General features: G+C 43.6%; 1 long non-coding RNA gene across 1 annotated transcript in view; it reads right to left on the bottom strand.

Annotated features, from left to right (window-relative positions):
* Positions 1-442: 442 nt before the first annotated feature.
* LOC123576577 overlaps positions 443-25,480 on the bottom strand; it is a 37,342-nt gene continuing 12,304 nt past the window's right edge. The window contains exons 3-4 of the long non-coding RNA XR_006701494.1: positions 5,432-5,554; positions 443-1,299 (exon numbers count right to left, since the gene is read on the bottom strand). This is a non-coding gene — a long non-coding RNA (uncharacterized LOC123576577). The remainder of the gene's footprint in view (positions 1,300-5,431; positions 5,555-25,480) is intronic.

Raw genomic sequence — 25,480 nt, 5'->3', positions numbered from 1 at the left:
AATGAAGACAAGTCACTAATGATGTCCCACCCTATCCTGACTACTTTTTGCTTTGCAAACTTTTCCTCATCTCTCAAGTTTCACCCCCTTCAAGAAATGCTCCCTGATCCATGAGTCTGATTTTTATGGCTATCTTTTGGACCTCCATAGGCTCCAAGGTACACCTGAATCTAAGCCCTTTAACCACACTGAATGTGTTGTTTCACCTGCTTTCTAATTAGACTAAAAGATCTCTGAAGGTAAAAGCTAATTCTTTTTTTTTTAAGTTTGTTTGTTTATTTATTTATTTTTGAGACAGAGCTAGAGAGCAAGCGGGGGAGGGGCAGAGAGAGAAGGAGACAGAATCTCAAGCAGGCTCCGCACTGCCAGCACAGAGCCCGATGTGGGGCTCAAGCTCATGAACCGCGAGGTCATGACCTGAGCCGAAGTCAAGAGTCCTACCCTTAACCAAATGAGCTACCCAGGTGCCCCAAGGCTAATTCTTAATAGACTTTTTATTCTTAGATCCCAGCATAGTATGTTTATGAATGAAAGAGACACTTCTTAAGAACCAGCAGCAGGTAACTATTTCTTAATAAGATTCTTCACCGCATTCCATCGTGTGGGTCTCTTCCGCTCACACCAGCCAGTTCTTCAAACACCAGCTAGGTGTCCTACAATTCAACTCCATTCTGACACTACCTACCCGGAGAGAGCATCAGCTCCCACAGGTTCAGGCCTCCTCCCCGACTTCAGATGCCAGTTGCAAGTCTAGGTTGTCACCTGTGCTTTGAGTGAACTGCCTATAGACTGGACATTCTAATGACCCCCTCCCTTGGGCTTAATTTGCTAGAGTGGCTTACGGAACTCAGAGAAGCATTCTACTTACTAGATGACTGATTTATTATAAGAGCATATGATTCAGGAATAGCCAGATGAAGAAGGTGCATAAGGCGAGGTGTGTGAAAAAGATGCAGAGTTTGCATGCTGTCTCCAAACACGCCACTGTCTGTATGTTCACCAAACCGAAAGCTCTCCAAACCCCCATCCTTTTGGGTTCTTACGGAGGCTTCATTCTGTAGGCACCACTAATTAAATGATTGGCTATCGGGCATTGAACTCAATCTCTAGCCCCACTCCCCTGGTGGGGAGGGGCTCTGGCTGGAGGCTGAAGCCTCCAACCCTCCACCACTGGGTAGGCTCCTCTGACCACGGCCTCAGTCCTTCCGGGTTTTCCAAAGGTCACCTCATTAATGTAACAGAAGACACCTTTATTCCTTCCATCACAGGAAATTCCAACAGCTTTTAGGAGGTCTGTGCCTGGAAGAGAGGAAAACCAAATAATATTTCGCATTATAATTATCATTACCATGAACCACATAAATTAAATGTTTTTAAGTCTTCATGGCCAAGTTTTTAAAGCTGTTCTGAATTTCAGATCATTTCTAAATGAATTTCTTCTAAATTAAGACATAGTTTATTGACATTTCCTGAGCACTCTGCAAATTCTAATGTGTGCAGTCACCATGGTTTTTTACCTGACCGTAATATGGCTTAATATTGTTTTGAAAAATGTATCTGTATCTGCCCTAGTTGCGTTCATTGTGCTGAGAGAAATACCCTACATGAATTTTCTGTTTCCAAAGTTAATTTGGCAAACATCTGTTACAAGAAAATGGTCCAGATGGTTTTTGACATGTAGTGATCATAAATAAGTGGTCCTTTTCCATATTGCACGGTGTTTGCTGTAGTTTTCTACTAAAAGGATGTGGTTTTCTGAAAGAGGAAAAAAATTTACTTAATCTCACGGCCACCCAAGGCACATGGAAGCATATGTGACTCATGTGTCTGAATGCCAGACCACGTGTGATGGATTCAAATGGGGTCACATTGCCAGGAATATCTCCTATGTTGCTGACCCCTGACTCTGGTATTTCAATATGTGCTTTACGCATATTATCTTAATCTGGCCAACAATCCTCTGTGGTAGGTATTATCATCTCTACTTCTAAATGAATAACAGGCCAAGGTTATTAGTAAGTGGTAGAGCAGCTGACGCCAAAGCCCATGTTCCTAACAGCCACACCCTGTACGTGCCAGTGGTTTTGGGGCATCCCCTACCAGGTTGCATTTGCAGCGGACACGTTCCTGGGTGACATTTATCATCCAGACTGTCTTCACCTGCAAAGTTGCACAAAGGCACCTTGCCACACCCCTGAAGCCCCCTGCCTGTCCCCTCCCTGCAGGCAGAGTGGCACATTCGTGCCAGGCCTCCAAGCTCTCTGGCACAGAACTACTGCACGAGTGCAGAGCATGCCTTTCTCACCCAGTCCAGCGCCCCTCTTTACCACCCAAATGGCAGCTTATCCCAATATCTCACAGAGATATTGAAATCTCAATATCTTCTGAAACCCCACCTCTCGCAACACCAGACCAGAGGACTAAATCTGAGACACACGCCCTGTATCCCCCTCCCCAGGGAGCCAAGGTCTCTATCCTCCTTTAGCCAGAACCCACTAATCACCTGACTGCTGCACTCCAAGGGTTAAGAGGCAAACAAGCATCACGATATCACAGGAAATGTAACCAGATAGAGAATTCTGGATTTACCCAAATTCTCTCTGTGAAGGGTGGCATGTGGTTGGAGGGGATACATTAATGAGTAACTTGGGGACAGTGAGATCCCACAGTGTGGAAAGATAGTGGCTAAGTTGCCTGTTAAGGAACATGGGGTCTAGTTAGCCTCCGAGTGTGACTTCTGGAAGGTGAGCAAGTTTTGGGCTAGCATGGAAGTGCTCTTGATAACAGGGAAGAGGCTGAGGGGCGCTGTCTCCCCCCCCCCCCACAGAGTGTTTAAGGTTTTCCCAAATGAAGGGATCTGAACAAATACTTAAAGCATGGGAGTTTGAGGGGCACCTGGGTGGCTCAGTCCGTTAAGCGTCCGACTTCAGCTCAGGTCACCATCTCGCGGTCCGTGAGTTCGAGCCCCGCGTCGGGCTCTGGGCTGATGGCTCAGAGCCTGGAGCCTGCTTCCAATTCTGTGTCTCCCTCTCTCTCTGCCCCTCCCCTGTTCATGCTCTGTCTCTCTCTGTCTCAAAAATAAATACAGGTTAAAAAAAAATTTTTTTAATAAAAAAAAAAAAGAACGGGAGTTTGAAGACACCAAACTGAGAGCCTGGGAATGCCACACAAGCCTGCCCTATAGTTTCCAGCAGTAGGTACGGCCTGGGCTGCTGCTGTCATTCCTACCTTCCATATAACTCTTTATAGAAATTTTTAATTTTCCTAAACTTAGCTTTTTTTTTTTATTACTTTCAATATTTATCTCCACCTAACAGGTAAGAGACCTGAGGTGTAGAGATATTAAATAATTTGCCCAAGGTCCTCCAACTAACAAATGGCAGAGCCACTGTGAGTCAACCTGTAAAGGAAATCTACCAAGAATATTTGGGCAGAACTGAATACAGGGGATGAGAGTAGGAGAGCTATTGAAGAAGGGTCAGAAGAGTGAGAGAGGGCCAGGAGAGCAAGGCACGTAGCAGAAACAGCTTGCATAATGGTGGAAATGTCAGAAGAAAGCCCCAGAGTGGAACTTTGGCCTACAGGACAATCCAGCCTACCACCTGTTTCAGTGTAGCTTAGTTTTGCAAGCTACTAAGCTACACTAAGGTGTTGGGTTTTTTTTTTTAAGTTTATTTATTTATTTTGAGAGAGACAATGCATGAGTGGGGAGGGGCAGAAGGAGAGAGAGAGAAAGAGAGAGAATCCCAAGCAGGCTCCATGCTGGCAGGGCAGAGCCCAACTCGGGACTCAAACTCACAAATCGTGAGATCATGACCTGATCAGACATCAAGAGTCAGACACTTAACCAAGCCACCCAGGTGCCCCATGGCTTTTGTCTTTTTTAATGGTTGAGGTGAAGGGAAAAAATCAAAATGAGAATCATATTTTGTACCCAAGAAATCACAAAATTCAAATTTTAGTATCCAAAACTCTTAGTGTCCAAAAGCTTTATGGCACATTGACACATCCATTCATTAACATATCGTCCCAGGTAAATGGCAGAGTAGAGTAGCAGCAACAGAGAATCTGGCCCCAAAACATAAGGTATTTATTATCTCATCCTTTAGGGAATAAATTGGCCAACCTCTGGGTCAGAGCAGAGGTCCCTCTCTAACAGCAGACAGAGATGAAATTTTACCAGTTCACAGAAGAATATAAAAAATAAGTATAAAAAAGTAGATTTTTCATAAAGTTAAACTTAATTTAAAATTGTTTAATGTCTGGTTTTTTGGGGGTTGTTTTGTTTTGTTTTGTTTTGTTTTGTTTTTTGAGACAGAGAGAGACAGAGCATTAGCAGGGGAGGGGCAGAGAGAGAGGGAGACACGGAATCCGAAGCAGGCTCCAGGCTCTGAGCTGTCAGCACAGAGCCTGACGCAGGGCTCGAACTCACGGAGTGTGAGATCATGACCTGAGCTGAAGTCAGACGCTTAACCTACTGAGCCACCCAGGTGCCCCTAAACTTAATTTAAAGAAGAACCCCTTTATCCTAAGATGCCATCCTTCCTACTTTTTATTGGAGCAGAAAGATGTTCTTTCTGTTATTCAGTGATAGTGAGTGACAGTTTGGATCCGTTTAATCTCTTCATCTACCCTGGTTGACGCAGATGGAAGAAGCAATGTCTTCTCTCCCCTCTCTTGCCTTTCCCTCCGCTTCTTTTTTTGGCATCTGTCTATTCCACCCCCCCTTTCTCCTTCTTCCCAGGTCCCACACTGCCCATCTTCCTCAAGGTTAGTGACCTCAAAAAAAACTCACACTCCACAGAAATAGCAAAGGAGAGATGTTCCAGGTTATCTGCCATCTTTGTTGAAAGGTAAGTGTCTAGTTTCATATGATTAAGTCCCGAGCAGTTCAACTGCTTTATAAGCCAGTTTTTCCTCTCAGCTCAGCAAAAGAAGCAGCTTCTGTATCTTATCATCAGAGCATGGAGCTCCCTACCTCTCCCATGTGGCAGGCGCTTAATGAATGTCTGTGCTGAGTTTTTAGGAGTTGATTCTAAAAGTATCCATTTTAGGCTGTTGAGTGATCCTGATGGAAGTTTCTGTCAAAGCAGACAGAAAGATTGCCTCCCCAGATCAAGCCAGATATACATTCCTAGGCAAAATGATAATTCTTAAGTACATGTAATCTTTTAAAAAAACATGTTGTAGCTTTTAAAAAAAAAAACAATTTTCTATCAGAGTAATATACGGAGAAATGCACAGACCATAAGAGTACAGCTCAATGAGTTTTCCCAAACTGAACAACACTCTTGTAACTAATTCCCAGGACATTTCCAGCCCCTAGCATCCCTCTGTGTGCTCCATTGCATCCACCACCCCAAAGGATTAAAAAAGTATCCTGACTGCCAACAGCATAGATAAGTTTTTCCTGTTTTTGTACTTTACGTACATGGAATCACGCAGGATACTCTCTTTTGCGGCAGGCTTCCTTCACTGCAGTGATGGGGAGGCGGGTGGGGGAAAAGATGGTCTGCCCCCACTGGAAGGAGTGTAGTATCACCAATAACACATGCTGACAATGAAAAAGAAAAACAGATTTTTAGTGTTATTATTGTTTTTAAATTCTCTACAGACAATGCACACCCTTATTGTCTACATCGGGAGTGAACTACGTCCACCACCACTTGTACCGGTACACCACTGTTTCACTTACCATTACTTTTATTGATTTATTTCTCTGGACTCTCTACCCCCAATGTGGGGCTAGAACTCACCACCCCGAGATCAAGAGTCACTCCACTGACGTAGCCAGGCGCCCCTACCATTACCTTTAGAAGATGTATTTATGTGGTTGTGTGTAAATGTAGATCATTCCTTTTCATTGTTACATAAGATTTGATCGGGTGACTACAATACTGACTTATTCATCTTTTTATTTCCCCCCTGAGGGACCCATGCATGCAGTTATCACAGAGCACTTCCTGCCCTCGGGCCTCTTAGACCTTCTTGACCTGTGTGCCTAGGGCACGCTCCAGCCCAGGTCATCTTCCTGGAGTTAAGGGTTATACCCCTGCACTACTCACGCCTATAGGGAAAGGTTGTTTGAGATAGACCCCTTGCCCCCTGTGCTCATGGGATACACAGGGCCTCTCTGAGAGTCATTTCTAGCAGGTGGGCTTCCTTATTCATTATTCCATTTTATTTTTAAAGTTAATTTTGAGAGAAAGAGCACATGTGTACAAGTGCGTGCAAGTGGGGAGGGGCAGAGAGAGAGGGAGAGAGAGGGAATCCCAAGCAGGCTCCACACTGTCAGCACAGAGCCCAACGCAGGGCTTGATCTCACGAACCATGAAATCATGACCTGAGCAGAAATCAAGAGTCAGACACTTACTGACTGAGCCACCCAGGTGCCCCATTATTCATTTATTTTTGATGGGCATTTAAGGTAATTTCTACATGCAACTATTATGAACAGTGTAACTCTAAACATTTTTGTGTGTCCTCTGGTGAACATACGGGGGTATTTCTGCTGGATAAACACCTAGGGGTACATGTCTACTCCTGGGTCATAGGGTGGGTGTATGTTTAACTTTGATGAGCTCGCCAAATGGTTGTACCAATTTACCCTTCTACCAACAACGTATGAGCACACCTGCTGTCCCACACCCTTGCCACCACTTGGCATTTCTGTCTTTTCATTTCGGCCATTCTGGAAAGTGTGTTGTATATATCCAAACTTATAAAATACAGGCAAGTACCTAGAAGACCAGGGATATTAATTTCTTCAGAAGGGATCCACAAGAGAAAGGAAAATATCAAATTCATATGAATACAAGAAAACTTAAAAGATCAACTCTACGTTAAAGGAAAACAGCCATCAGAAGTAGAGGGACCTATGGAAAGAAATGATGTTAATTTAACAAATATTTATTGAAGACATGTTGTTATGTACTGAATTATGTCTCCCCTCCCCTTACAAATTTCATGTTTAACATTCAGGCCCCAAAATGGTCACATCTCACATACATGGGCATCAACAAGCTTGAGCCATCAAAACAAAACTACGAATGATGAAAGGGTAACAAAAGGGAATTATGAATGGAGCTTAATTAAAGCTTATAATGAGGGGCACCTGAGTGACTCAGTTGGTTGAGTATCCAACTCTTGATTTTGGCTCAGGTCATGATCCTATAGTCATGGAACTGAGGCCAACCTTGGACTCTATGCTGGGCATATAGCCTGCTCAAGATGGTCTCTGACCCTCTTCCTCTGCCCTTCCCCTCCCTCAAAAGAAAGAAAGAAAGAAAGAAAGAAAGAAAGAAAGAAAGAAAGAAACTTATAATGAAACTTATTATAATAATAATTAATAATTGGCTTATAAAAAAAACCTTCCTCTGTAAATTGTAGACCCCTATCCAATCCTCATGAAAGTAGACAGAAAATAGATGTTTTATTCAGAAATTTACACATACCTCAAAATGTACCTATAAACCAAAATTCCAGAACCATGAGAACTAGTATCTAATGCTAAGAAAGTCAGCCAAAACTTCAACATTCCAACTGTAAATGGATTCCAAAACAAATTAATTTTTTGAAAGAATCTGACAAAATTTGAAAATAAGTATATTTATTAACTTAAGTGAAGAGTGTTTCATCTTTGTAAACCAAGAATTTGTGAAGCAAACAAAAAAATAAGAAAAAGCTATATGAGAAAGAATGAATTTTCAATCTTAGAAGCAAAAACGGAGTCACTGAATTTAGGAATTCAATAACCAGGAAAATTCCAGCCCAGACACACAAAACAAGAAATTTAGTGAATTAGGAGATAGTAGTAAAAAACTTATCCAGAACACAATACAGAGATACAGGCATAAAAATATGAATGATGAAAAAGTAGTTAAGAGGGGTGCCTATAAGCATTCAACTTCGGCTCCGGTCATGATCTCACAGTTCATGAGTTCCAGCTCCATATCTGGCTCTCTGCTGTCAGCACAGAGCCCACTTCGGATCCTCTACCTCCTTCTCTCTCTGCCCCTCACCTGTTCACACTCTCTCTCTCTCTCTCTCTCTCTCCCAAAAATAAATAAAGACATTAAAAAAAAAAAAGTAGCTAAGAGAAATGAGGGTTTAGGCACCTGGCTGGTTCAGTCAGTAGAGTATCTGACTCTTGATCTCAGGGTTGTGAGTTAGAGCCCCACATTTAGTGTAGAGATTACTTTAAAAAAGAGAGCAGGGGTGGGGTGGTGCCTGCGTGGCTCAGTCAGTTAAGCTTCCAACTCTTGATTTCAGCTCAGGTGGTGATCTCACAGTTCATGAGTTCAAGCCCTGAGTCCAGCTCTGCACTGATGACACACAGCCTGCTTGGGATTCTCTCTCTTCCTCTCTCTCTCTGCCCCTCTCCCATTCATAGTCTCTCTCTTTCTCTCTCTCAAACTAAATAAAAAGTTTTTCAAAAGAGAAAGAGAGAAAGAAGTGAGGGACAAACTGAAGAACTTTGATGTATGCAATGATGCCTACTTCACAAAGACAAACTGAAGGTAACGTAAGAGAAGCAATATTTAAATAGATAATAATTGAAATTTTTCCAAACTTGCAAAAGGGTATCAGTCGTCGGAGCATAACTTCGATCCAAATTATCAACCAGGAGATACAAAAAATAAAGCCATGCCTAGACATATTATAATTTACAAGCCATCAAGGTAAAGAAAAACATATTAAAAGATTCAGAAGAGCAGACACATTTTCCATAAAGGAATGATAATTAGACTGACAGTAGATTTCTCATCAGCAATAAGCATTGCCCTAGAAATGTATACCCAGCCAATATATCACATAAGAATAAGAGCAAAATAGGGGCGCCTGGGTGGCGCAGTCGGTTAAGCGTCCGACTTCAGCCAGGTCACGATCTCGCAGTCCGTGAGTTCGAGCCCCGCGTCGGGCTCTGGGCTGATGGCTCAGAGTCTGGAGCCTGTTTCCGATTCTGTGTCTCCCTCTCTCTCTCTGCCCCTCCCCTGTTCATGCTCTGTCTCTCTCTGTCCCAAAAATAAATAAACGTTGGAAAAAAAAAATTAAAAAAAAAAAAAAAAAAGATTAAGAGCAAAATAAAGAGTTTTAGAAGAACACTAAGCTTGAGGGTGCCAGGTGGTTCAGTCAGTTAAACATCCAACTTTGGGTCAGGTCATGATCTCACCATTAGTGAGTTCGAGCCCTGCATGAGAGGAGCTCGAGCCCCCCTTCTCTGGAGCCCAGCTTGGGGCTTCACGCTGTCAATGTGGGATTCTCTCTCTCCCTGCCTCTCTCTCTCTCTCTCTCTCTCTCTGCCCTTCGCTCACTTGCACGCTCTCTCTCTCACCAACAACAAAAAATCTCTCTTGTTTAAAAAAAAACAAAAAACAAAAAACACCACTTAGCTCTTTGAGGAAGATTGGTCCAGATGAAATGGAGCTAGTTCTGCCCAGAGGCTCCTCCTGCAGCTCCTGACTCCTTGGTGTTTACTCTTGCAGAGAAACAGGTGGGTCAGGAAGCCCCAAAGCCATGGCTTTTAAAAGATAGAGAAGGACACTCAAGGAAGCAGAGATGGTGAGTTAGAATTACTCTAACCAGCCAAACTGTAAAATCTTTGGAGGTGGTGCCTGCGGATTTGATCAGAGGCACAAAGAGAAAGAATCTCAAAGTAAAAGGAACAGTCCAGATGCCCACCAAGACTCCAAGAATCACTACAAGAAAAATTCCTCGTGGTGAAGGTTCTCAGACATGGGTCATTTTCAGGTGAGGATTCACAAGCAGCTCATTGATTTACAAAGTCCTTCCAAGATTGGTAAGCAGATTATTTCCACCAGTATTGATTCAGGAGTTGAGGATGAAGTCATCACTGCTGATGTTTAAATCAACCTTTTTTACAAAATTGATTATCCGCTGTTCATTTTTTTTAATGTTTATTTATTTTTCAGAGAAAGAGCACAAGAGGGGAGGGGCAGAGAGAGAGGAAAGACACAAAATCCAAAGCAGGCTCCAGGCTGACAGCACAGAACCTGACACGTGGCTCGAACTCATGGACCACAAAATCATGACCTGAGCCAAAGTTGGATGCTTAACTGACTGAGCCACCCAGGTGCCCCTGATTATCAGTCGTTAAAAGAGAAAAGAAGACACTAACGGTTTAATATCCACAGAATCTCATGAAGACAATAATCAGAGAATACATTTCAGTAAGAATAAAAGTGAAGAAGAAGGAAGTATAGAATTAAGAAAAAGCAAAAGCGGGAAAAAATGACAAAATGTGTTAGTAATTTTAATTAATGAGTATGACAAATAATAATATCTCATTTACATGTTAAAAAAGAACAAAAACAACAAAAGAACAAATAAAGCACAACCATAACAAGATGGGAGTGAGGTTGAATAATGTGTGGTCAAAATGTGGTAAATATTTGGGAGGGAAACAGAACTAGTGAATAACTATCTATTTAGAGAAAGAGATAATTAAATCTATGTTTTTAAATTAAGTATTGGTACTAAATTAGAAACAAAATCTGTAGTTTATAAAACATCAAAGAGGGAAAATAAGAGGAATATAAAAAGCTTTATCAATTCAATGTAATAATAACAATAGCAAACACATAGAGTTCTTACCAAGTGCCAGACATTGTAGTTGAGGAAAGAAGGGGAAAGAAGCTATAAAAGAGGTAATGCACAGAAAACACAAAATAAGATGTTAGAAATAATTCCAGGGGCTCCTGGGTGGCTCAGTTGGTTGAGCGTCCAACTCTTGATTTAAGCTCAGCTCAGATCCCAGCGTTGTGGAATCGAGCCCAGCGTCGGACTCCACGCTGAGTGTGGAGCATGTTCAACATTCTCTCTCTCTCTCTCTCTCTCTCTCTCTCTCTCTCTCTCTCTCTTTCTCCCCCCCTCTCCCATGCTTGCACTCTCTCTCTCTAAAATAAAAAAAGAAAAATAAATTTTAATTTAAAAAACTCCCCCATATGCATTCCTAATGTCTGAATTCTATATTTATAATTTCTAGCTATGCATAGAACCTGAGAATTTCAAATTAACATAAGGACTTCATCACAAGGCAGAGAGGTTTTCTCATGGCCTTGTGATGATCTATCCCAAAAGATATAAAGGAAGACCAGAGTAAAGAATATATGAAAAGATGCTCAAAAATACTAACAGCCAAAATAGTACAGTATACAATTTAGGGGAATCTAGGTGGCTCAGTCAGTTAAGCGTCCAACTCTTGATTTCAACTCAGGTCATGATCTCACCGTTTGTGACATTGAGCCCCCCATCCCCATCAGGCTCTGCACTGACAGCATGAAGCCTGCTTGGGATTCTCTCTCTCTCCCTGCATCTCTATCCCTCCCCACTCACCCTCACTTCTCTTCTCAAAATAAAAAGTAAACATTTTTTTAAAGTACAATATACAATTTAAAACAAGATAATTGGCAAAAATTATTTAATCCAACGATACCAAATGTTGCTGAGGATTTGAATTTGCTGGCGGTGGTGGAAAATAACATGAGTGAGCAATCTGACGTCTAGGAGATATGTAAATTAGCATATCCTTCAAGCTAGCAATTCCTCTATACTTCTTTTAGGTATATGTTCTATAATATATAACTAGACAAGTACCAGGATGATGATTGTTCCGTCATCTGCAATAGCAAAAAAGAAAAAGAAAGAAAAGAAAATTTTAAAAATTATCTCAGGGCACCTGGGTGGCTCAGTCTGTTAAGCAGCCGACTCTTGATTTCAGCTCAGGTGGTGATGTCATGGTTCCTGAGATCCAGCCCCACAACAGTCTCCAGGCTCTGGCTCCAGGCTCCGCACTGACAACAGGGAACCTGCTTGGGATTCTCTGTCTCCCTCTCTCCCCTGCTCCTGCATGCAAGCGCTCTGTCTCTGTCTCTCTCTGTCTCTCTCTGTCTCTCTCTGGTGCATGGATGCGCTCTCCCTCTCTCTCAAAATAAATAAATAAATAAACTTTAAGGGGAAAAGAAAAAAAGCTCCTTTGGGAGGTAATTAGTTCCTGAGGGCAGAGCCTTCATGAATGAGAATTAATGCCTTTATAAAAGAGGCTCAAGAGGGCTCCTTTGTCCCCTTCCACCACGTGTGGATACAATGAGAAGTCTGTGACCTGGACCAGGGCCCTCACATGACCAGGCTGGCACTCTGTTCTCAGACTTTCTGCCTCCAGAACTGTGAGTAATAAATTTCTATTGTTTATAAACCGCCCCTCTCCCCCGCCCCGTGCTGTTCCATCATGGCGGCCCAAAGGCACTAGGGCATGTAGTAACTATATATGTTATTGACAAACACCCTCTAGGCAGGCAAGGAGGGGAGTGGAATTGAGGACAAGTACACAGGGGATTTCAACTAAATCTGTACATTTCCACATGTTTTAATCTGAGCAAAATTTATTATGTTAAAAAGGGGGGTTCTCTTTATCTTTGAAATTCAAATGAGGCCCTGAAGCCAGAGACTTGCTAGACACATTTCTGCAGAATTTTATAGAAAATGACCAAGCTGGTCCTTTAAATATCAGTCCCTGTCCGTTATCTCCAGCCATTTTACGAGAAGGCCATACATTCATTGAATGGGATTTCTTGGTTTTTTTTCCCCCTCCCAGAATCAGGTGCTTCTCACTCACGCCCAGGCCAAGAGAAAGGCTCCACGTAAACCAGTCACAGGGACCAGGAGTGCCTATAAGGGAGTAAATCGGCGTCTCGCCTTCTGGCTGGATGTTTACAGAGCCCTCACATCGCAGGTGCTGGTGCTGCTTGGAGACCAAAGAGGAAAGCAGAGAGAGTTCTAAGGAAAGCCAACCAGCATCTGCAAGCATTTGTCGGCATCTGCACCTGGGCTCTTGCGCCCATCTGGAGAATTCCAAACGCAGAAGACTGGCTGGAGCAGTGCGGTTACAGGGTGGAGAGGGAGGGCCGACTGGACGGGAAGGCATTTGGCAGGAAAAAGACACATGATGTTTTCCTGTTGACCAAAAGGACCTGCAGGCAGCAGGCATAAGCCATCCTGAAGAGACCCTGCCACCCAAGAACACTGCTTCCTGAGGCCAAGGTCCCCGGCGGGAAGAGGCAGCGTAGGGTTAAGCCTCAAAGAGAGCAAAGGCCGAGTGTGGATTTCAAGAAGCCAACTGGAGAGTACTTGAAGAGTGTGAAGCATTCAAGGGTTCTCCAAATAACCCACATCCTCACCTGAAGAACCTGTACTTGGATGTTTAGGTTAATGGAGGGAATGAGTATCAGCTAGCATTAACCGAGGGAGGACTATATACAGTATCAGCTAAATACAAAGATATTTTTTGCTCCTCTTTAACCCACATGCTGGACCCCATGCTAGAGCAAATTAGAAAGCAAAAAAGAAGCAAGAAAAGTCAGAAAAAAATCCTGAAAGAACAACCATGATCTCCTTCCTCACAGAGTCAGCAGTATGAGGAGGTAAAAAGATGGCATTCGAGCTGCATATGAGATTGGACTGAGCTTTTTCATGTCTCCTACAGCCAAATGTGAGCTCTGGGATCTGGCAGAGCTCAGTCACAGAGGGAGGAAAGGAGATTCAGCAGTGGGGTGGAAAGCCCATGGGAAGAAAACATTCTTTCTCTTTGGTAGCTCCCTGAGTTTAGCCCAGGGCTAGTAGTAGTTACACAAATGGGGCAAAATGGTACTATTTAGTAAAGCTAGCCGGTGAGTGTTTCAGCCAGCCTTCAAGATGGTCCCAATGATGGCTGCCTCCTGTTTTTCACCCCGTCTATAGTCCCCTGCCACATGGTACCAGGTTCAGGAGTGACCAATAACGTACGGTAGAAGTAAACCATTCCTTGTGAAATTAGATTCTAAAAAAGACTATAGCTTCCCCCTCTCTCCCTCCCGCCCTCTCTTTCTCCCTCCGGCTCCCTCCCCCTCTCTTGCTCTGGGGGAAGCCAGTCCTATAAAGAGGCCCACACTTTCAGAAACCGAGCCTCTGGCAGACAGCCTGCAGGAAGCTGAAACCTGCCGACAAACAGGCGTGAGCTCAGAATCTGTCTTTCCCTCCCCGGTTAGGCTTTGAGATCCCTGCCCAGCTTAGGCTTGCCAACAGCCCCGAGGGAGAGAGCCGCTGAGCCAGAACCACCCAGCTGAGCCACTCGCTGACTCCTGACCCTCAGAAACTGTGTGAGATAATAAATGTTTGCTGTTTCAGCTGCTGCACTGGGGCAATTTGTTATACAGCAGTAGATAACTATTACAGCAAGTGCATAAATGTTTGATATACTGACTTTATGTTCTTCTGAAAGCCTCAACTATTTCATAATAATTTAATATATATCATGAAGATTTTTCCCATGTTCGTCATCCTGAAGCTAAAGTAAAGGGATTTTTAAGGGGTGAGCACGCTGTCTCTAACTTGGATCAAAGTTTTTATGGTCCCCTGAGAACACTCTCATAAAATAAACCATGCTTTGGAAGTAAGAAATGACCTGAAATGAGTTACTCTGAAATCCAATTACTAAAATAGTCTGCAGTGGCACCAGGGTGGCTCAGTTGGTTAAGTGTCCAACTTCGGCTCAGGTCACGATCTCATGGTTTGTGGGTTCAGGCCCCACATCCAGCTCTCTGCTGTCAGCTCAGAGCTTGCTTCGGATCCTCTGTCCTCCCTCCTTCTGCCCCTCCCCATTCTCTCTCTCTCTGTGTCTCTCTCAAAATTAAATAAACATTGGGACACCTAGGTGGCTCAGTCAGTTGAGTGTCCGACTTTGGATCAGGTCATGATCTCACAGTTCGTAGGTTCAAGCCCCACATCAGGCTCTGTGCTGACAACTCAGAGTCTGGAGCCTGCTTCTGATTCTGTGTCTCCCTCTCTCTCTGCCCCTCCCCCACTCAAGCTCTGTCTCTCTCTTCTGTCAAAAATAAATAAACATTAAAAAATGTTTTTAATTAAATAAGCATTTTTAAAAATAAATAAAAGTCTACAGAATCAGTGGGTCGCTGGTACCACTGGGAGTGCTAGTTAATACTAACATAGATCTAGAAGGAAGCTACTGAAGAGAGAAAATAAGCAACATGACTGCAATGCTCCTTACTGACACTAGATGGTGACAAAGTTTTATCATGCAATTGAATTTCACTGACCTCATTTGGCTGGGGTGAAAGTCCTTTAATGAGCATACCTCAAAGAAAGCAAAGGAAACATTTACTTAATTATGACTTAGTAAATACTATTTTAGAATTATTTCTAAGTGGGAATTAAAACTGGATTGCTTGTATTGATTCCTGACCTAAATACATTTTTTAAAGGAGGAAAATTAATTTTTTTTATGTTTATTTATTTATTTTGAGAGAGGGAGGAGGGAAGACAGAGAATCCCAAGGAGGCTCTGGGCTGTCAGCGCAGAGCCAGATGCGGGGGCTGGAGCTCACAAACCGTGAGATCATGACCTGAGCCAAAATCAAGAGTCTGATGCTTAACTGACTGAGCTGCTCAGGTGCCCTGAAAGGAGGCAGTTTAAATGAAGTAAATGTATCTGTTGTTCACTTTATAAAAATAAATAGTAATTTTAATAACTGTACTCTTAGCATGCATTCAGTTATTCCTTAGCATACCTGAATTTTGGGATAATTTACATAGAGTTGAGTCATAGTTTGCTTTTGAAAGATTAGTACTTATAAATCAAACCAGGAGAGCACTCCAATAATAATTACAATACCTTTTCATTCCTTTCCTTCAAAATATTTCCTGTGATAAGAGGTTGTCTAACTTAATAATTAAGAGCACGGACCCTGGAACCAGACTGTAAAGGTTTAAATCCTACCTCTATTTTGGGTTGTATCTCAGTATCCACCTCATAAATGAGTCACAAGTGAAATAGTATATGTAAAGCACTAAGAATAATACTTACAATTTAGAAATGCTATTTAAACATAAACTATTATTATTATTCCACAGAAGTTCCCTCTGTCTGAGGTAGAAAGTGCTATGGAAATATATAGCAAAAACTGAAACTTGAAATCTAGGTCAATTTCCCAATGTTACACAATCAATGGAGTCAAAGTCCACAGATAAAAGAGACAAACATTTGGAACTGCACTTTACTGTTGACATAGAAAGTGTGCTTCCAAAGCACAGGCATAAACTAGGACTGGAACACAAACCTGTAAATCTGAGCCAATGAACCTTCCCACTGCCCCACAACAGATAATTCTTATTTATTGGCTGAAGAAACTCCTAAAAAGACACGTCCTTGGCAATATTGGCTGCAAGTTAAGTGACAGATGAAATCTTGAAATATTAACAAACACTTCCGTCTATCTGCGTTATTTTAGTTATCACCACCCTCTACCTCATGGGATGTTCTGCCTTAGCTGCCTCAGAGAAGGAATGATACCTCAGAACCCAGAAAAAGAAAACATTTTTTTTCTTTTTAAGTTTTTATTTGAATTCCAGTTAACACACAGGGTTGCATCAGTTTCAGGTGTACAATATAGTGATTCAACAATTCCACACAACACAGGTGCTCATCACGACAAGCACGCTCCTTAATACCGATCACCTATTTCACCCATCCTTGCCCCCTCCCCCGCCCCCCCCCCCCCACCGTCCCCTCTGGTAACCAACAGGAAAAACAAAATATTTGTAAAGCTTGGCCCAGGTATTAAGGCAAAATATTTAGAAGGAAACCTGACATGTTAGAACAGAGCTCCTCATACTGTTAATACTCAAAAAGATTCTGATAAGGAGGAATAGGGAGATTCGAAAGAAAAGCAAAGACACCAGTGGGCTCCTAAGAAGGGCCCCTAGGCTGATCTCACTCTTATCCTAAACTGAGTCCTCTGATTGAGGTTGGGAGAGGAATGATAAAACTCCCAGATATGTTTGGGGATTCTAGAGCAAAATATTCTGCCCCCTCTTTAGGTGGAATCCAGAAACTAGGACTCTATTCCACCATGTATAGGAGTAGGCAGAAAATCTGTATGCTCTATCTAGGCAGATGGTCCTGTGAGTCCCCCAGAGTTCTCAAAGCCACAGAGTGGCATGGTGGCAGCAGAATGATGCCAGAAATGCAAGAGAAGTGCAGAAGCAGTTTCCCATAGTGCAGCTGGTAAGGAAGCATTAGAATATCACTAACACAGAGCTGCAGCTGCTGAGAAGCAACAGACAGGAAGAGGCTCGGCCATCAGAAACAAAGGGGACACAGCAGGAAGCACCCCGGAAAGTGGGTGTGTCCTTTAAGATACTGGCTCAGCTGCTTTCACAGAGACCAAAATAACAGAGCCTTAAGGAGAGAGAACACTCATTTCTATCACATACAAGGTCAAAGCAGCAGTAGACCAGAGAGCTGGAGCTGCCCCACTCTACCAGGTCATCCAGGAGCCCAGCGTTCCTTTTCTCTTACTGCTCTCCACCCTGCTGGAATATTGCCCTCCTGCCCTCACAGAAACAAACCTGGCTCATCACCACCATGTCTTCATTCCAGCCTTGGAGAAGAGGAAAAAGGACCACGGAAAGCTGAGGGCCAGCAGATGTCACTTAAGGGCATGACCCAGAGGTTAACACATCATTCCCATTCACCTCCCATTGACTGGCCCTTAGACACATGTCCTTACCTAGCTTTAGGGGAGCCTGGGAAATGTAGTCACTGCGTAGGCAGTCATGTACTCAGATAAGAATAAGATGGTTTTTGACTAAAGAAAGAGAAAACGGATACCTGTAGAGATAGGTGGTGATCTCTGCCGCTGTCCATATCTCATGAAAGCCTGGGGGGCTACAGACAAAGGACAATATTGTCCACTTTCAAATGCCTCTGGCCGGGCGCGGTGGCCGGGCGCGGTGGCGCGCGCCTGTGGTCCCAGCCACTCGGGAGGCTGAGGCAGGGGGATCGCTTGAGCCCAGGAGTTCCGGGCTGTAGTGCGCTACGTCGATCGGGTGTCCGCACTAAGTTCGGCATCAATATGGTGACCTCCGGGGAGCGGGGGACCACCAGGTTGCTGAAGGAGGGGTGAACCGGCCCAGGTCGGAAACGGAGCAGGTCAAAACTCCCGTGCTGATCAAATGTCTCTATCTTCGTAAATCCATAGATACTCTGAATCTTAAATGCGACCCTGGGTAGGTAGGGGAGGCCTGCAATTTAACAAATTTAAATCTCCTGCACTCAACAGAGTGGAAACATAAAATAGAAATTAAATTCAACGATTGAAAAGATGAAAGATATATTTTAGTACATCTTAGTTTGTGGACTGACATTTACAGCAACTATTCTTAATCCATACTACTTAAATATGCTTGAAAAAATAAAGCTGTCGCACTGTACAAAACCTCAACAAATTGTGATTTCGCGATTATTATGATATAGTAACAATTTAATAACAATGAAGACCTTGCTAGATATATTTTTAAATCTTCACTATTCAAAACTGTTCTGCCAAATTTATTTATCCATTTTATCCCCAAATTCCTATGCAATTTATTCCCAAACTCCTTTCCGCAGATGGCTAAAACAGGTGTGGGCACATAATCAAGAGCAGTCCGTCTGTAGACGGGCCAGTGCATTTCAGATGGCTTTAAACAAAAGCTCTGCCTAAACAGATCATGATGATAAACAAGACAATAAGACTGTCCCTCTTGGACATCTGATCCTGAAATAGATTGCAGAGAGTAGGATAGAACTAATCAGAGAAGCAAAGAAGTCACAGAATCAGGCCATGAGTCAGCAGCAAAGGTCTCAAGGCACCATCAGTTCAATCAGCTCGAGGTGTGAGATAGAAGTCATCAGTACTTGGGCCTGTGAACTCAAAGGCAATTGATATGCTTCCCTACATTTTCTCTTTTTTCTCACAGGCCAGTTGGAGACATGTATCTAGTTCCAGCCCATGAAAAGTGAAAGGTGTCATGTATCACTTCTAGCTCCAGGTTGTGAGACCCAGGGGGAGGCCTCCAGTCCTTCCATTCTTTGTGCAATGACTTTGGAAGCCATGTTAATATGGCCACATCACAAGATGAAGGGGCCCGGGGTCTTCGAGCGGAAGAAAATCTCTACTGACTACATCGTTTTGTGTGGGCAAGAAATACATTTTTGCTGCATCAAGTCCCTGAGATTTTAGAGCTGGTTTATTGTGGCAGCTAATGGCTAGTTATCCAGACTAATACAGTAACTAAATGTTTCAGTGTTTCCCATATGATAATTATTCTGGTGATAATAATTGCATGGTTGCAACTTGTTGTTAAAAAGAACCAGTAAGTCTGGAACGGTTGTTCACAACTGGTGTTTGTCCTCACCATGGCGGTATCCATTCTGATTATGCCCTTGCCATCTCCTTCGGTAAATATTTCACATATTGCCCTGCTTATGGGGAAATCCTATTTACTGTGTCCTCCAATTTAGACTCTAAGTGAAAGGTTAAAAATGTAATGTGTATTTTTAAGTTGTAAGTCAGAAACATTAAATTAATGGATCAAATCTGAGACTTACTATTTACATTAGACAAAAAGATAAAAAGCTTAAATACAGGGGAAGAAAAGGAGACCAACTCAGAAGAAAGGAGAATAAAATCTTTATGTCTTGAGTTAGTGAGATCAAGGGGAAAAAAACTGAAAAGAGAAAATGGCTCTCCATGCAGGAGGAAATGCTTTTATATTAGGTACCCTTCAATTATTCTAGTCTGTGAAATCATGGCATTCCAAGAAGAGAAATCATTTCATCTTGCTTCTTAATAATTTACCTGTGCCTATTTGTTATTGCACATCACTTGAATACATTTAGAACAAGAGTAATGTATTTCATATACATTCCTGAAAATAAAATTCATGTTTCTTATGCAGGTAAAATAGGAAAAGAGGTCATCTAACCACTAAAATGAATGTTTTAAAAGATTAAATCCCATTTTCGTTTGGTTCTCCCTCAAGATAAAAAGATTGCCTAACACTTTAGCACGCAGAGAACAAAGGATCTCTCAAGTTGCTTTTGTCTTTTGTGGACTTATGTTGCAATCATTATAGTATTATAGAACACATATGTATCCAAATAATAGAAATTTGATTAAAATGTATGTTACCTTGTACTATATAAATCTGTAACATTTAATTATATATTAAGATAATATTTCATTTAATATGCTGATGATATAAAAGGCCACCATTATTACAAGGCAAAATAAAATTCTCAAGTTTATATATATATATTCCATTTATAACCTGCTTTTCCTACAAGGCTAATAACATGAAATCAATTTCATGTTATTATTCACATGAAATCATTCACATGAAATCAGTGTGGATTTAGATAATAAAAGTATGTTTAACCAATAAAAGAACAGGTCGATTAACTTCCAGGCCAAGAATTGATTGGGAACCTGAATATGACTAAAATTATTTTCCTGAAATTTACCCTCTCATAGGGCATTTCTATATTGAAATACCTTTCAGGTCGATAGTACGTTGCTGCAGCTTACAACACACTTTTAAATACACAGACCCTCTGAACATCTCTGTGAGATAGAGAAGACAGAAAATTCTTACATTCTTAAGGTCCACGAATTGACCCTCTTCAAGTTGAATTCAGTCCACAGACCTGCACATCTACTTTATGAGACTCATAATTTCTTTTTTGTAATTAGTTACCAATCTTGAGAAGTTTCAGACTTTCACATTAAAAAAAAGAAAACTAAACTTGGGGCGTCTAGCTGGCTCAGTCCATAGAGTGTGGGACTCTTGATCTCCTAGCTTGTAAGTTACTCAAAAACATAATCTTTAAAACAAAAAAACCTCTCTGTCCCACAGGCCACAACAAGTGGCCTCAGCTGAGGTGGGTAGAGGCTGCCCCCTTTTTGAAGAATCTGTCTGTCTCTTCAATTCAGTCCAATCCCCACTACTGTTTATTACCCTCCCCCCCCCCAAGACCGATAACAGAATCTGTGGCCGTTTATCTTGCTTTGCAGGGCCTCCTTCTCGCTTACACGTGGCCCGCCTGGCCCCCAGGGGTCAGTGGGAAAAGGAGGCCCCGTCAGTCCAGGAAAGGTGGGGATGCATTGCTCCGAGGAGAGGCTGGTGGTGTTTGTTGGAAATGCACACAGCTGAATTTGGAGATAACTTAGAAGGTTAAATATGGAAAAGACCTTCACACATCATCTCAGACTCATTGTACAGAAGAGGAAACTGAGGTCCCAGGGGGCCCACTGACTTGCACCACATCACACCGCGAATTTACAGAAAAGCCCAGCCCTGAGCACAGGCCTTTTAACTCCAGGCTGGAAAAAGAAACAGGAAAAAGAAACAACTACAGAGAAAGGAAGGAGAGTAGGGACGAGTTCTCCCTTCCCCCTCCCCCAGGCTGTGGCAAGCAGCCAACTGCAGCTCACTGCATATTTAATTTAAACCTTTGTCTGCCCTGGCAAGGACAAAGTACAATCTGTTTTATGTAAAAAGTCTTCCCCGAGGAAAGCCTCGGCCTCCAGCTGCGAAACTGATTGATGTTCTTAAAGCCCCCAGGAACCTCTTCTGGGACCCGAGGTTGCGGTTTCCAAAAAAAGAGTTTGTGAAAAGGGAAGCCCTGAAAACAAAAATTTTTTCCCCTTTATTGTGTTTCTCTCAATCTGGGAGAATTAGACTGAAACATGAGGGGGGGGGGGATCATGCAAATAAAGACTATATTTTAAAAGCAGATTTCGGAGCTCCACCTGGGAGGGGCTCCGGAGGCAATCTGCTGGGGGAAGAAGACGGGAGACGAGTCTGGAAGCTTTATTTGCATAGCGAGCTCTCTGCTTTTACTTATTACTTAGATTGCTCATTCCAACCAATAAAGCTACGAAAATGTTCTAAAGACGCTTTAGCCACGCTTGGTGTTGTATTTGAAATATGTGTGAAGTGTCCTAATAGACAGGAAAATCCATTTTATTTTGAGAATTCTGCGGTATTCCTGATACCCGGTTAGGGAGACCCTGATTTGGGATGACCTTTCTTGTGCAACCAAGGCCAGTTTTGAAATCCAGTCCTTAGGTTGCCTCAGAGTGCTCCTGGATGAATTGGGGTCAGGGGGATCTCCTGCCAGGTTTCTTTCCATCCCTCGTGATCTCTACGCCAACTGGCAGCCTAGGGCCCCGACAACACGGCAGCGCCCCCAGTTCTGGAGTGGGCAAAATGACTGCAGAAGTTCTGAGAGTAACCCCATGAAAGGAGCAATCCAAATGACAGCCCTGTCTTAGTTTAAAGCTAGGTTCTCTTTTCTGCTTATTATGGATCTTTGATAAGGAATACAATTGCTGAGAAGTCTGTTTTGCTTGCTGTTTGCTATGAGCATTGTGAGACCTTTCCTGAATGTAACCCGCTGTGTAGTAGAATGGGTTGTAAACCTTCCTAAATGTAGTCTGATATGTAATGAAATGAGTAATTGTACTTAAACCAACTGGCGTCTCTCGCTTCTGTAATCTTGCTTGCTTAACACATTCCTCCCCTTCCCCCTTCTCTCTCCCGCCACAATCAACGGACAGAGCCTTCCCGCCGAAGGACAGACAAAGGACGCCCAGTCCAGTCAGAAAACAACAAATGGCCTTACTTTAAAATCAACCAATCAGGACCCTCATAATTTGAAACCTCACCCATGCTGTTTGTCCCTGTCTATAAAAACGCTGTACCAACCCTAATCGAGGCCTCTTAGCGTCACCAGCAACGAGTTCGCAGAGGTCCAGGTTCGAACCTGCAATAAACGCCCTTGCCGCTTGGCTTTGACTCACGACTCTGGTGGTCTTTTGTGGGAGGTTTAGGAACTTCGGGCATTACATTTGGAGGTCCCACCGAGATCTCCCCCGAGCCCACCAGACTTCTGATCAATGGGTCGTATCTGATTCCGATCGGTAAGTAAGCCGGCTCTAACGTTCTTCCTTTTCTCTCTGATCTGTGCTTCTTCTCTGGAGAACCGGTTCTGTCTGGAAGCTGGTGTGACCCTGGCGGACGCGCTATAGGGCACTCAGCCGGGGTCAGTTGGAGACGTCCACTGACATCTGGGGGCCTCCTTGGCCCATCTGGGGACCTGTTCGGTCCATCTGGGGCTGCCTGGCCCATCTGGGGGCCTGTTCAGTCCAACTGGGGACCTGCTCGGTCCATCTGGGGGCTGCTTGGCCCATCTGGATTCTTTTCCGTGGGCTGCTTACGCCCAACGCGCCTGCGAACTAAATACTTTCATTTTCTCTATGAACCTCTAGAGTGCTAAGAAATATCTCTAGGCGTCTAAAAAAGGAAAAACCATCTGGGCATGCCAATTGTTAATCGTATTTTGATGTGATGTGTGCCTGTGTGTCTGTCTGTTGAATGGAATGATTGTTGGGAGTCAGGGGCACGCGCCTGACTTACCCTATGTGTAGTCCCACAGCATAAGCTACGGGATTCGAGTGGGCTCTAACCCGATTTCCGCGGTGATCCTCATATGGCTTAAGGCGGTCAAAATTTTTTTGATCCAAGCAGGGGGTTTATACCTGCCCGCCCATGCTAAGAGGCACCTAAGTTCCCGCGAGGGACGCGGACGGGTGAGTACGCGAGTGCTTCTTTGTCAGTCTAAATGTATTGTCACCCCTGGGCCCTTGTAATTACCGCCGTCCTAGCCATAACCCTTTCTGTTGGGTTGGCCGAGACAGCACCAGAAAGTTGGAACCGCTGCGAAAGATTTTTGTTAGTTCTTGTTTTTCTTTCATGGGTCGGATGTTTTATTGGAATTAAGTGTTTTCTCGGCTGATCAGAATTAATTATTCCATCCTTCGTTTCTCTCTCCTCCTTTCTCAGCTCCCTGCGGCTTTCCTTCTTGCCCCCTGGCCAACGGCGCCCCCCCTTCTCCTCTCCTCTTCCTCAGAATCATAATATGGGCCAAACGCAGAGCACCCCTCTCTCCCTCCTTCTCGCCAACTTCAGGGACGTAAGAGCTAGAGGACACAGCTTAAGCCTAGACATTCACAAAAGGAAGTTGATTACCTATTGTCGCTCTGAATGGCCCACCTTTGGGGTTAATTGGCCTACAGAGGGAACCTTCTGCCTCCCTGTGGTCCTTAAAGTAAAATCAAAAATTTTCCTACCAGGGAAAGAAGGTCACTCGGATCAGATTCCCTATATTCTAGTGTGGCAAGATTTAGTAGAAAACCCTCCTCCTTGGATGACCTCTTCCTTAATAGCGGAGTCATGTCAAATCCTAGCAGCAAAACCTATCAATCCTCCCAAGCCGCCAACTCCAACTGCACCCCCTATTTTCCCTGACAGCCAAGATTCACCTTTCCTAGACCCTCCCCCTTACCAGGTTCCTCCTCGCACTCCACAAGCTGCCCCTATCCCTGTTGCGCCGGCAGAGCCTCCCATAGCCCTACCCATAGGAGAACTGGAGAATAGGGAGGCTCAACCCGCGCCCATGCCTAGTGGGGGCGAAGTTCAAGGGCCAGCTGGACATACCCGTAGGCGGGCCCCACGTGAGCCAGGACTCCGCCTTCCTGACTCCACCGTAGCTTTACCCTTACGGGAAATAGGGCCTCCCGATGATACGGGGAATCCCCGACTTCAATACTGGCCCTTCTCTACTAGTGACCTATATAACTGGAAAACCCAGAATGCCCGATTTTCTGACAACCCTAAAGATTTAATAAGCCTCTTAGACAGCGTTATGTTTACTCACCAACCCACCTGGGACGATTGTCAGCAGCTCCTCCGAATCCTGTTCACCACCGAGGATTGAGAACGAATTCAATTGGAGGCAAGAAAGCTGGTTCCTGGAGATGACGGCCAACCCACTGCTAACCTTGATCTCATTAATGCAGCTTTTCCCTTGACCCGACCCCCACAGGATGGCTGGGACTACAACACGGCAGAGGGTAGGGGACGGCTGTGCATTTATCGCCAGACTCTAATGGCGGGTCTCCGGGCTGCTGCACGCAAGCCCACTAATTTGGCAAAAGTGTATTCAATAATACAAGGTAAGACAGAGAGCCCTGCCTCTTATTTAGAAAGATTAATGGAAACCTTTAGGCAGTATACCCCCATGAACCCCGAGGCCCCCGAAAATCAAGCTGCTGTTGTAATGGCCTTTGTAAATCAAGCAGCCACTGATATTAAAAAGAAACTCCAGAAGCTAGAGGACCTGGAGGGAAAACAGATTCAGGACTTACTCCGCATTGCCCAGCGTGTCTATAATAATAGAGAGACTCCAGAGGACAGGCAACTTAAAGCCACCGAAAAAATGACCAAAGTCCTGGCTACTGTTGTCCAAAAGCCCCTAGATAAGGACCAATGTGCCTATTGCAAAGAAAAAGGCCACTGGGCCCGAGAATGCCCTAAAAAGAAAAAGCCACATCATGGTCAAAAACCGTGGCACCAAAAACTACACCCGCCCTCTTCACTCAAGATGCAGAATAGGGGGGACGGGGTTCGGATCCCCTCCCCGAACCTAGGGTAACGCTACAAGTGGAGGGGAACCCAGTTCAATTCTTAGTCGACACAGGGGCACAACATTCGGTCTTGATCCGACCCCATGGAAAAATTTC

This window comes from Leopardus geoffroyi, chromosome D2, assembly GCF_018350155.1.
Source record: "Leopardus geoffroyi isolate Oge1 chromosome D2, O.geoffroyi_Oge1_pat1.0, whole genome shotgun sequence".
Lineage (NCBI taxonomy): Eukaryota > Metazoa > Chordata > Mammalia > Carnivora > Felidae > Leopardus > Leopardus geoffroyi.
This window is presented reverse-complemented; position numbering and strand designations above follow the sequence as displayed.